Source organism: Sander lucioperca, chromosome 15 (assembly GCF_008315115.2).
Source record: "Sander lucioperca isolate FBNREF2018 chromosome 15, SLUC_FBN_1.2, whole genome shotgun sequence".
Taxonomy (NCBI): domain Eukaryota; kingdom Metazoa; phylum Chordata; class Actinopteri; order Perciformes; family Percidae; genus Sander; species Sander lucioperca.
In genome coordinates this window covers 20,284,165-20,297,999 of record NC_050187.1, presented here as the reverse complement: position 1 = coordinate 20,297,999, position 13,835 = coordinate 20,284,165, and the positions used below count along the sequence as shown (strand labels likewise).

Below are 13,835 nucleotides of genomic sequence, written 5' to 3'. Positions count from 1 at the left end.
ATGGCTGGCAAAGAAGATTTCAACGTTGACATGAAAGTGAAGGAGCAAGGCATGGGAAAAGAAGCACGCGGACAGGTAAATATGCAGATAATCTTTTTCCAGCATGACTGGTTTAGTGGTTTATTACATGGCAAAACACAAAATGTGTTAATCACTCCAACGGTTCAATCTCCCTCATGTCAGGCCAAGACTATCTTGCTAAAAGTGTTGGATGTGTGTGCTAGCATCAGATCTGTTCTCTCAGCAGAGTTTAGAAACAAATCTTCATTAAAACACACAGAAGACCATCACACAACCAAGACCAGAACTGCAGACAGTGGGTCAATAAACAGTTAAAGTAGCACATTTAAACCACAGTTGTGACACAGCATAACATATCAGCAACAGGTGAATGCAGCCAGAAAAGCATTACATTTCCAAATACAATATAAGTAGAGCACATCAAGATGTAGAGAAAATTCCTGGGTTAGCTTAAAGAATGCAGACAGCAAATGGCAACATGCTGCAACAAATATTACACACGTCTCAATGACAAACAGTCCATTCATTCACATATTTGAGGTCTATCTTGCCATATCGTCTTGCATTTTGCGGGCTGTTCTGAGTACTGCCAGCATATTCACTTTATCCCCAAACTCCTCCTCGCGGTGCTCCAGTAGAATACCCTGAGGGGGGGACACAATCAAAACCCATTAAAACATCCAGATGCACTTGTCAGAAAATATTATAAAAGTTACTGCCTACCTGATCTCCAGGCCCAATGACAAAGACTCCACCCAGGACAAGTCCTTCACCTCTTATGTTTCCTCCAAAGCCCTTCCTGTAGGCCCGCCAAATGTTCCTCCACACACCAATACGCAGAAATATGGATAGACACATCCACCTCTCTTGAGGGCCGTAGAAATGTCTCTATGAGAATAATATAAAAGCAGCTTATTGTCTTAAACTACCAGTATGTAACCCTCCATGTTTCACTTAATATCTTAAAGCCATGTGTAAATACAGACCTTCTGATCCACATAGACCTTCCCAGAGAAGTACGTCTTGAAGCAGTCCAGCTCCTTGCCAAGGTTCTCTTTGACCACGGCAAACAGAGGGACTTCAAGTTCCTGCAGCTGGGACTTTAGAGAGGACAGCTCAGCAGCCTCCTAGAGAGGAAAGGACAGAGGGAATCAAATAGCATGGATGAAAGTTAACCAGTTAGCTGACTACAGAGTTATTATTACTGATACACATGTGATTTCTTACCTCTCTGCACAATAATCATCCAGGTCGTCGTACAACCATGACCACAGCTCCAGTCTTCTCCCACAGAGTTTTGGCCCTGTGTCGCTCATGGACTGAAAGAGACAAAAGAGCATTATTGAATCTAAGTCATTGACTCTTCTTCATAAGGGATAAGTGAAGAAGTCCATTAACTATCTTGTGCCTTATGAATGATTAGAGCTGGGTATCATTAAAAAAATGTTCAATACCGGTACCGATACCAATACCCTGACTTCGATACCGGTTCCTGAACGATACGTTTTTCGATACGAATTTATGAAATCCATTTTAATGAAAAGAAATTACATTACCGCAAAAATCTCTTTATTTATTTTTCAGCTCCTACTACGTGAGCCCCGTCTCTGTGTGTAACTTAGAGTTTTTCCTGTGTGTCTCTACGATGTGTAATGCTAGACAGCCAATCACAAAAAATATTATTTTATTGAAATACTCTGCAATTCGGTCGGTGCCTAAAAAGTATTGAATTCGGTACCCAGCCCTATGAATGATGCGGTCTGTTTTGGTCAACAAAGAGTTTGTTGATTGATTTGTGTGCTGTCATACATTATCTCACACACCAAAAGTTGGATTTTGACCAGTCTTGCATTCACCTTCGTCCAAAGTGTTCATTAGCGTTATTAGTTCAGAGGTTAAAAATAGACAGTGTTTCCTTGTTGTACTGCGATGGAAGAATAGCAACACAAAGAGGAATGTCATACTAAAAATCTGTAACCTTTTCTGTGCAAAAGTGCAGCATGTCTGCAAGTTAACTGATTCTCCTTGTTTCTCTTTTTGGACTCACCACCTCCAGTGGTCTTCAGTTCTGTGTTCTCCAGCACTTCTAGGTTTGCCCATGCTGGTTTGGACTGGAACCAGTCCGTGACGGAGCTGATGAGCTCTGCAACAAACAGGCTCAACGCCTTCAGGACCATGGTCACACTCACCATGACCCTAAACGCGTTCCGCAGGCCCTCTACAGAGAAAACATGTAAAAAGACTCTGCTTCAGGAACTTTTAACAAGATTAAGATATTTTACCATCAGTCAGATCACTTTAGCATGGCTATTTATATCTTTACACAGATAAACTTTCTTCTTCTAACCTTTATTTTACCAGGGAAAAATCACATTGAGATTAAAATCTCTTTTACAAGTGAGCCCTGGCCAAGAAGGCAGCACATAAAAATATACACTTTAACATACAATAAATAACAGACAGACAGGGATGGACAGCAATAATAAATAAGAAAATAAAAACAGAAAATCACATTTTAAAAACAAGCGCAAACATGTTGATATAGTTGATGTAGGCGGGACTTGAATTCAGTATGTGAAATTAAAACCTGCAATTTTAGCTGATTTTGTAACTCATTCCATGAAGTTGGAGCACTGTAACAAAAAGCAGTTTTTCCAAACTCTGTTTTAGTTTGTGGAACATCATACAGTATGTATCTACTTGATCTTAAAAGGTGCACTCATGCATGCTTTGTTAATTTGCCTTGTTTAAATGCTTCGCTAACCACATATTAACAAAAGAAACATACCAATAAGATGAAAGTCTTGGTTTTTAACGGCTTATCATTTAACTTAACGTTTGTTCGAGTACAATATGTCAAACAAAACTGTAAAAAGGTGATACTGACCAGAATGTGCCTCCCTGCTAGTGTGAAGGAATCTGATGTTTGCAACCAGCCCCTTAAGCCGTCTAAACTCCCATCAGTCCCCCTCACAATGAAAGCCTTGCTTATGTGAACGTAACATGATAGGAATTTCTCAAAGACTGCTGTGAAACAAGGCTCATGTTGAGCTCAATCCTCAGTACCAGGTACAGTGTGGTGCAGAGTGGAGCTCACATCAAATAGCAATGTGACAGCAGTTTTAAATATTGATTTAATCAGTTATGTTGCCTTGATTATTTTAACATCCATAAATATAATAAATAGCATCTGTAATTCAGTATTTGACAATGATACAAAGTCTCCTGATCTTTTAAGTTAAATTAATGAACATCAGAATTTCTTAATTTAACTGCTGACATAAACACGTGGCAGTGGGGGGCATACAAATGTTTTTGTAAAATTTGGCTTTTTATTATCTCTTCAGGTCAGTCCCAAAGTAGGGGCAGAGGTCCTGAGATCACATTCCAGCTGTTATGGCTCAGAGCAAGACGGCCCCCTGCAGGAGGTTAGTGACATTATAGGGCAGACACACCGTCTGCTCAGTAGCTGAATTCAGGGCTGCAACTAACAATTATTTTTATTACCAATTAAACTGACAACTATTTTCTCAATTATTTAATAATCAACTTTGTCTATACATTGTCAGAAAATTGTGAAAAAATAGCCACTGGAATTTCCCAGGACCCAAGGTGATGTCTTCAAATTGCTTGGTTTTACCTAAAAATATTCAGTTTGCTGTCATGCATGACGAAGTCCAGCATCAAATCCTCACAGAGGCTGGGCCCTACATCTTTTTGCATTTTTGTTTGAATAATGACTAAAATGATTAATTGATTATCAAAACTGTTGCTGAGTTAACTATATCTAATGTAAAATTGATTCATGATTAGATAATACATAATTTGACTCATACGAAATTACTAAATGAGAAGTCATCTTTTTTATATCTATCATATAGATTTTGTCCATCTTCTAAAAAACATCCTGTCTCTATTGTATGACCCTTTTTCAACCACCATCAGTGGAGATAGCCGTTTTATAGAGAAGCCATTGATAAAAACCCAGTCCACCCCAGTGCGGTGTAGTAAAAGGGGTTCAGGTGAGGGGAGTGTGTGTGAAGGGGCTGAACTTACATAACCTCTCTAAACCCTGTGTCGGAGTTGTATTGCTATTGGTATTGTGGTAATATTTCACTCATTGGTGGCAGCTACACAGAGGAATGTGCTGAAAATCCAAAGTGGGCTGAAATAGAGATGGGATAGGATGACACTCCACGAGCCCAGCTGCTGCACTCCCTCCGGCTATTCTGCTTGGCCATATGCTGGGCTGTTACAGTCTGCCTGGATGCTTGTTTTTGTAGTTGTAAACCATTTCACATCATCTACTATAAAACGTAATGGATGGCCAATGGATTTCCCCCCAAAAGTATATGACAAAGTGAGGCTTATGCTTGTAATTTGGCAGATAATCATAGAAATATGCGAAGACTAGTCAATGTACCGTATTTCATTGCACACCACATTCACGACGCACAAGACTCTCATCTGTAAGGTTTAAGTGAGGTCTTGGGTCGGTCTGATTAGACTGTTTTGTCGCTGGTATTCTCATCGCACGCGCACACACACACACACACACACACACACACACACACACACACACACTGCAAACATACACACACTGCAAACATACACACAAATACAGAACAGACTCCTTGGACCAATGCTGCTCTAGTGGGGAGTGTGGGGGACCAACAGCCAATCACAGCTGAAGATTTGAACCCACCTCCTGTGGTGTTGTCGCTTGCTTGGTTGACATGTGATATTCTTATTGTGCAAGTGAAGCCAATCAGAGAGTAAAGTGGGCAGTAATAAAGGAAGGACAGTGTGTGCAATAGTAATAATAGTAATTACTGTCCAAATCCATTTGAAAAAAGAGATCTTCTTTTGGATCAGTTTGATGGCAGAAACATCAAAAACTTTGTGTAAAAAATTGGCAATATAAATAGTTCTATAATGCCAAAATTCCACCTTATAATTCTGTTAACCGCTTTCAGGCTAAATATTCAGATAAATACACACAAGAAGCCACACATTGAACACGACAGAAATTACCTTGTTTACCTATTACCTAATGCATAGAGCCAGCTAAAAAACAACAACAGTGATAAAAAGAAATGTCCATAAATATACAGTAAACTAATTCTGGTGACAGACGGTGTGAATTATCTGCTATTTATAGATATGCAATTCCTAATTTAACAAGTTGTACACACTCCACGATCTCTCAACCAAGCAATAAGTGTAGAGCTGCAAAGAATAATTGATTAATCGATTAGTTTTCAACTATTAAATTAATCACCCACTGTTTTGATAATCGATTAATCAATTTAACACTTGTGTGGTGTTCATATTTTTGTTACACAGCCAATGTTACCGGGTCTGGTGGACCCACCACATTATTAGGCTTTTAAATCAATACAGCCATAACAATTTATGTAAAATACTTAACAGATGTTTACTTTAGCTCAGTTACCAATGATATATACATCATTTATGGTTCATATTTGCCATTTACCCCTGTGAGATCACATTTATGATCATATGATCATTTTTGTTTTTTGTGAGAAAACAAGGAAATTCAATTATAAAAAAGGTAAAAAAAGAAATAGAAAAAAGATTTTTGATCATTATTGTTGCCTATTTTTCGTAGAACTTAATCAGAACAAGTGAAAATGCTTGAAATGTAACAATTTTGTAACTTTGTGTGAGAATAGCAGGTGCAGAAAGACAACATAGTTTCATAGCACCTAGAATTAAATACAATGGGTCCAGTAGACCCAAACACCTCATATGTAGTAGTTATGTGTAAGGGGGGTATACCGTGTGTCATTGAAAATAAGTTTTTTATGTTCTTCACAGAAAATTAGCCAAGGCCAATGAGTTTGAGTTAGAAGAAATAATAAATAGCATAATTTTTCTTTTAGCAAACATTGAAAATGGGTCCCACAGACCCGAACACCACACAAGTGTTAAGTCATTTATTATGAAAAAAAGGATTATCTGATTCCAGCTTCTTAACTGTGAATATTTTATAGTTTCTTCACTTATCTATGACAGTAAACTGATTATCTTTGAGTTGTGGACAAAACAAGACATTTGAGGACATCATCTTGGGATTTGGAAAACACTGATTGACATTTCCATTTCTGACATTTTATAGACCAAACATTTATCAATTAATCGAGAAAATATTCAACAGATAACAATATCAATTGTTAGTTGAAGCCCTAATAAATGTCTATGACTGGCAGGATCCAACTCGTCCTGCGAGCTGTGACTGCCATCCAGATGAAACTGGTTGGTAACCAGACGGGCTCAGAGCTGAACTGTGTCCTTGGACCTGGGGAAAGACAAACAGGTGCTACCTGCCCCTGACGCTGCTAGGGTTCATTTATCTCATCCTGTTCTGGCAAGTTTGACCAACTCAAAAAACCCAAAACAATGACCCCTGTTTTTAGATTAAATTAAAGTGGATAAATGTATGACACATCTTTTGATGTAGAAAATCAGACAGAAGGAGGAGACTCTGTCATGTCGGATTTGAGATTGATTCAGCCACATTGTGTTTTTTTCTTTATATAGTGTAATGTGGAATTATAGTATTTAAACTAGAAAATTCAGCAGGAAATTTTGACAGTGTGCCTACTACTTGGTGCACATCTGAATAACACTGGCTAACAGTAAATCTGCTGTTTGACATGTACTGAAAAGAGAGGACAACACGGCCTACAGTAAAGAGTCTCCTTGATAGGAGGAGGAGTTTGTGTTTGGTTATTCAGAATTTTCGAGAAACTCTATTCAAACTTTAAAATGTTAGGGTAGTATTCAACTTTCAAATCACATTAATACTTTTTGAAATATTCAACCTTCTTTGAGGCTTTTTAAAAGAACAGGCCCCTTTCGGACAGCTACTGTCCTCACATTTCTTACACAACACACCATTCTTGCACAGGATGATGAGCAGGGTGTCATGATATCTGTCACAGTATTAAACATTAAGCGATAGGAGTTAGGGTTTTTGAGCTAGAAACAGGACTATCTAAGGTGCGCTACAGTCTCGTCTCTGTGAAAACAGCTGTTGGTGTTGAGGCCTGAAGTCAGTTAGGAGTCGGTCAGTTGGGGTCAGTTAGTCCATCATGACATCATGTTAGCTGACAAATGACACCTCTTATCCTTTCTTCATCTTCTCTCCTTTCTTTCTCTCCTCTTCTTGTCCTCTCCTTTTCTTCTCCTCCTTTGGCTGTATGTGTTGCTAAAGTGATTCAACAATGGTTGAGTAAAGGCCATCATCACCACAGGTATATAGTTAATATCATTAGTAACAGCTGATCTGAGCTACCTTTACTCTGCTGTTTGACATGTCCTGCAAAGAGAGGACAACACGGCCTACAGTAAAGAGTCTCCATGATAGGAGTTGTGTGTGTCAGAACTTGTTGCTATGGTGATTTCCGCAGTGAGGGAGTAGAGCAGGGAGGGGGAGACAGTATCTTTAATGGTTCAAACATGTCCATTTAATGATAATTATACCTCTTAAGTTTGTTCTGTAATTCAAAACCCGTGGGTCCAAACAGCAAAAATATTATCATCACAAGAGAGATAAAAGTCTGGCATAAAAACCACATCATTCCATCCCCATACACACACATTGGAAAATCTGAAACAGTCTGAAAACTGGACGATACATAAACTGTGATTTGGTAGAAACCGTGCTTGATATCAGAATGCCAATTCAGCCCAATAAAGACCAAAGTCTTGTCTTCGGTTTAAACTTTTAATTATTTTTCTACATTAAAGTGCCCATATTATGAAAAAATCACTTTTTCTGGGATTTGGGGTGTTATGTTGTGTCTCTGGTGCTTCCACACACATACAAACTTTGAAAAAAATCCACCCATGCTGTTTAGAGTGAGATACGGTTTCTGAATGTGTCCTGCCTTCAGTCTCTGGGTGAGCTGTTCAAAATCGGCACGGCTTGTGACGTCACAAGCCGAAACGAGCAGGCTAACCGAATCATTAGCTCGTAGCGTTAGCATGCTAATGCTATGGCTAACGCTAGCATGCTAACGCTAGCATGCTACCTCGTTCTCAATAGCAAAGCACTGCTACAACACACACAAGTTCACCATAATCTACAAAAGAACTACTTACATGTGCGCCCTCATTTAGAAGTCTCCCAGCTAATCCTGCCTTGTAACTGACCGAAGTTGTAGAAACAGCCTTTCTTTTACTGTCTATGGAGCTAGCTAGCTGACATGATCTACATCTGAGCTACTGGGCATGTGCAGTGCAATCAAAGATAGTACAGAAGAAGAAAGGAGGTCTCACTCTGTAGCTAAAACAGAGACCACTTGAAAAGAGGATCTGCAGCAGTGAGATAGAGCACTGCAGTACAACACAAATAAAGTTTTTTGAAAATTAAACCATGTAAACCTATTCTGGTACAACCTTAAAATACAATTATGAACCTGAAAATGAGCATAATATGGCTGCTTTAAAGTATGGCGATACAGTATGGCCCCAAAGTGGGGTTGTTTTGAGCTATGTTAAGGGATTTCCCAAAGATTTCCCATTAAAGGCTATGGGAAATTTTACAGCATTTTTTTTTCCGATTTCGTGAAACCGCGCGGCAAATCTCTTATTCAAATGATAGCACACCATTCCCGGTCATTACATACGTCTTGATGTATTTTGTGTGCATGTGTTGGCAACGCTCCATGACTAGTAGCGGGACAAAAATGTGGTGGAAGATGGAGTATAAGAAATAAGTATGGGGGTTAATCGTCATTCTGCCGATTTGCTGCTATTGCAGCCCATCGGCACACTGAATGATGAATGTATAATGTGTGTTTAGTTTTTTCACTTAGTTTATTCAGTTACATGCTGCAACACAAAGGTCATCAGGCTTTTATCATTGTGCTTGCCATCATCTGAGGGGCCCAATGGCTCTGTGGATAAAGGTTCAGGAGGGTTTGAACTTTAAACTTTATCTAGAGTGCATCTTTTGTAGGTTTCATATATCCACCTCTTCTCACTGACCTATTCGGCAATACCCTTCATGTTGGATTATGTCAAAATAATATTCCATTCCCTCTGTACCCTTGATTATGTGTAATAATTCATCCCTAAATGATGCGCTCACAATTTTTACTACACTACATTTATTTTAGTTACAAGTCACTTTGCAGATTCAGGTTAATAATACAAAATATAATATTTAAAACAATAAATGATGATGTATTATTATAGATTAGGATAAGACTTTATTGATCCCTGTGGGGAAATTCACAAGTAGCCTAATAGTAACCTAGGCTAGTTTATAAAGTAGTTCAAATTCAAAAAAACGTAACCCCTGCACACTGGCTCCAAACAAGAAATGTATTATTACACAAGATTGACCCGACAGAGATCCAGTCAATTGAAACATTGTCAATTTAATTTGTCAATGTCTCAGATAAAGACACACCTTACGTTGACACATGAATCATTGCATCTAGTAGATTAGCTATATTAAAAGAAAAACCTGTGTTCCAGTTCCTTTTTCAACGACTGTCCATTGGTTTGGCTCTCTGTGAAAATTAGCTAGTGGAGCTAGGAATTAACATTTGAGTGGAAGTAACCACTGAGTTAAACCGCTGCTGACTGCTTACTACTGTTAGCACTCACAGCTGTCAAGCTAGCATGTTAGTTGTCTCAGTTTTCTGTACTTTTAACTTGTTTATTAAAATTTACAGAGTTTCCCATTTTTATTTATTCCCAGGAGCAATTAACGGTACCCTTTGTTTTTATATTTTGTTTGAATAAAAAAATTCAAAATGATAAATGACTTGAACTGATTTATGATATTATTACAACTATCAAGCTATTACATTTTACATCTACATACATGCTGTATGAAATAATTACAGTCAATGTGGTGTGAAACTTTTTTATATAAACAATAATTAATATCATATAGTTAGCAAAATTGTGTCCAGGGGTCCAGTGTTAGCAGCAGACAGGTCTGGTTCTTCATGTGGCAGCATCATCAGCTGTGGCGAACTATTCTGGCAGTGATTGTCCACAGAGAATAGAAAGACACCCACAATGAGCAACAGTACCATTTCTTTGTTGTTTCACACTTTTCCCCCAGACACACATACACAGACTAAACACTTACTGACATTTATCCACTGTCTGCACAAATAGGATCCATATCATACCGAGAGGCAGTGATTGGTGGGTGTTTTTACAGGATTACAGCAGCTACAGTTGACGGATCTTTTGCTCCTTTTATTTATTTATTTATTTATCACTGTCTGGGTGTAAAGACCATTTCAAACAATATATAAAAAACTGTATATTGCAAATAGTTACCAACCCTGCCTTAGTTATCCTATGTTATCCCATCAGAATACATGATAAAAAAAATACCTGATATGGATCAAAATGGTGTCTCAGAAGTACAAAACTAGATTTGAATAAAATAGTTCAAACTAAATATTTCACTGGTGAAAACAATGGAATTTAAAAATGTATAGAAATAAGAAAACTTGAAATCAAAATGTTACAGTCAAATGCTTTGCTTGGAAAATTTGCTATAGATTTACAGAATGATTCAACACTTCAAAGGACCTTGTGTATCAGGGTTGCATTTTTTTCCCTGACAGACTGACCTCCATGTGCATGATAACTAGTATACATAGAGGTCAGATGTTTCACCTCCAGAGACATTACACCATACCTGCCAACACTCCTGTTTTCCCGGGTTTCTCCCATTTCTTAGCCCTATCTCCCAGACCCCTCCCTTTTGTTATTTCTCCCGGGAAACTCCCGTAATTTGCATAGCCCAAACTCCTTTATAAATAATCGGACCAATATGTTTGTCTAATGTTGACCAGTTGCCAGATCTTGTATGAAACGCATCCTATTCACACAATCCACACACCATATAAAATTTTCAACCTGTTTGTCACCTCAACCTGACAACCTATAACCCAGTTGCGCAGTTGATCTCTGCGCAAGCTTCGCAGAAAGTTTAGACCCGAAAGCGAGCCAATAAAAATGGCAGGTGAAGGCGGTGTTCCCACAAAGAAATCGAAATATAGCTGTAAATTTCAACAGTGTTGGGTGCAACAATTTACATGCATCTTACCAAGTCATATCGACAACCTTCACGCTTTTTGTAAGGTTTGTCGCATTGATTTGAATGTAGCACACGGAAAAATTACATTACCCAGCACATTAAAACACAGCGGGTCTTACAGAACACCCCCCTCCCCCATGCCCCTGCACAAATCTCTCTAGTCTTTTAAGCTCCTGGAAGTCTCTGTTCCACTGTGCTAACCTCATGTAGAACACAGAAAGAGGTAGAAGTCAATAAATTACACGTTGAGGGTTATAGCATTATCTGTATTGTATTTTCACAATTCCCCGGCTCACATTCATCCTCTTCATGTTGACACATTATCAAAGCTCTGATAGCAGTTATCTTTCCACATAACCAGAGTGATCTTGTTGGAGGAGAAAAAACCCCTTCTTCTGGCCAGTCATTAACAAATGTTTAGAGGCAAACTAGACAAACTCAGAGAGGAGTCAGTTTCATATTTGTTTACGTAACAAGTGTGGTGTCCGTCTTGAGTGTTTTCATCCTGGCATACAGGCAGTAGTCATGCCAAAATAAACAGGTGTATCATCCCAAGGTCGTGCACTATGCCATCAGACTGGCTCATGTTGTCTCTTTATGATCTAGTTGATGTTTATCTACTAGATGTTTAACTGTCCCTGACCTGACCTCTTTCTCCTTGTGACGTGGCTGAGTTCCAAATCGCATACTTTTTCTTTTTACTTTTAGTATGTACTGCAGCTGCCCTTACAACATATGTACTGTTGCATTCAGAATGCATACAATTGGGAAATTCTACTCTTTCATAACATTGCGTCTTGACCCTGTTGCTCATATGTGCTGTGCAAAGGACTGTGGGTCAGAATAGCCAGAAAAGCATGCTGGCTTATAACAGATGAAGTAGGACATCCTGATATTCTTGGCATACTGCATTTGACATACTATGTGTTGGGACATACTACATTTATTCTGGTATACTAAATAGTATGGTATGGTTATTGGAATGCAGGGTTACTCTCCCACAATGCAAATGAAAGGAAGCTGCAAAACATGTATCAATACACAATTTACCAGCAGCAGAAAATATCATCCTCACTGTCAACAATTGGATCACAGTATGAATAAAATTATAACACTAAGAGTAGCAGAATCGTTTTGCATCTACCAAGTATCTCTGTTCTCTGTCACTCTCACAAACACAGGGAAACACCTTACCTCTGTGTTTCTCAAAGATAATACATTATTCAGTTAACTCCAAACAACAAACTAAATGCAAGTTATGCCCAGTTGTCATATATTTTATGCCTAATACAGTAGTGAGTGTTGGGCACTTTTATGGGGCCCCTTGGTGAGTGTGGACTCTGGGCTTTAGCTTATTATTTTCACTGTTTACCTTTAGCTAGCATAAGTTAATTATATCAACTGTCTATCAGTTACTTTTATAATATTAAATAGTTTATCTGGGGTAGACTGTGTGGGGATTTCCCCCAAAAAGAGTTCTGAGCTTATAGTCAAATAGTCTTTGGGATAAAATGTCTTATTTGTTGGTAGTGAAAGAATAATGAGTACTTTAGTTTTAGCCCCTCAGCAGCTTTTATATATCACACAGCATGCAGCTCCTGCCTCTCCAGGTTTGATTTGATTCTGCTGGCCTGGGGTATGATTGGGTCAGCTTGCTACTTAAGTGGCATTTATTTTTATGTTAAAACAGCTGTTTATAATTCTCACCCATTCCTCTTAACAACACAAAAACTAAATTACTGCATAATGTCCTGTGTGCATGTATGTACCTGCACTCAAGAAATATCTTGTATATTTTAACAGAAATTTCCATAGAACGTGATTCACAGTTAAATTTCTGTTTTTTACATTTCGAATTTGTGCTCCAATAACTTTTGGCGGCCACGGAGGTTGGTTTTGAGAGGTTAAAGAAGCCCACCATGTTGCTTTTTTTTTTGTTGCTTATTAAGACATTTTGGGCATTTGTTTTCTGACATTTTTGTGTTGTGTTTTTACCTTTTTGATGCTTTTTTTATTATTTACATTTTGGGTGTTTTTTTCGACATTTCTGTGGCTTTTTCGACATTTTGGAAGTTTTTTTCACAGTTTTCAGAAGTGTACTAACTGAGAGAATTTAATAAAGGGCTGATAGAAAATTGTCTGTATTTTAACTGAAGCCAAACACAAAATTTCTGTTTTTAATTACAGGACAAAGTCCAAATAATGAGCTGCCAGAACTTTTTCTGTTATTTTACGGATTTATTTCTTAGAGTGTGCAGTTCAGACAGAAATTCACTATGTCAAATGTTTTTATGCACAGACCTACTGTAGTACAAATACTCTGAAATACAGTGCATGGTATCTCAAAATTCATTTTTAGACTTCCTGTAGAACTGTGAAGAAAAAAAGGTAATGCATTTACTGCTTACATGGCTCTATAGTTAATGTAGATTGTGCTTTTTTGCTTTTCTGGTTAAATCTGCTTTAAATGAGGCTTCAAACAGTAAGTAAGAGGAATTGTATTCACTACTGAGAGCTAGTTAACATTCTCCTCTCATTTCATGAGGCCAACTCAACACTAGCTGATATTAGAGCCAGATGAGAGAGAGAGTTAGAGAGAATGGTTTGTCCATAGTCCCTCTGCACTGTTTACGCTACAGTAAAGAGAGATGTGTTTATCTCTCACTGTCTGCAGAGCTTGTATACCATATGAAAAAGCACAGAGTCAGTG

General features: G+C 38.2%; 1 pseudogene; it reads right to left on the bottom strand.

The window, feature by feature from the left end:
• Nucleotides 1-80: 80 nt before the first annotated feature.
• LOC116054292 lies at nucleotides 81-3,101 on the bottom strand (annotated as a pseudogene).
• Between the last annotated feature and the right edge of the window lie 10,734 nt (nucleotides 3,102-13,835).